Below are 434 nucleotides of genomic sequence, written 5' to 3' on the forward strand. Positions count from 1 at the left end.
GCGAACAATGTCGCGACGCGCCGTGTCTGAAAAGCTCATCAACATAGCAAACTTTTAATTATTTTCACGCCGCGCTTGTTTAACATTTACATCGACATGACGATAACTCTACATAAAAAAAAAAAAAAATAATTATACTCTTCTCGTGGAAAAAATTTTGAAAACCGCGAAAGAGAATATAAACTTCTTTCAGAGAATCGAAAAACAAGCAAAAAGTTTCATTTAATTACACTACGCGGATAATATTTTAAGGAGACTGTGTAGAGAAAAATGGACCAGCGGAGAAACAACTGTGAGATGTTAAGCTCTCAACGAGAACTATTCATGGCACAGTTCTTAAAGTCTGAAAACTCCGAGATGTCGCGTGTAAGTCGCTAACGAGGAGGAGTACTTTTAACAGTGTGTTGATACAGTACGTCTAATCTGCGAGCTTG

Source organism: Monomorium pharaonis, chromosome 2, assembly GCF_013373865.1.
Source record: "Monomorium pharaonis isolate MP-MQ-018 chromosome 2, ASM1337386v2, whole genome shotgun sequence".
Classification (NCBI taxonomy): domain Eukaryota; kingdom Metazoa; phylum Arthropoda; class Insecta; order Hymenoptera; family Formicidae; genus Monomorium; species Monomorium pharaonis.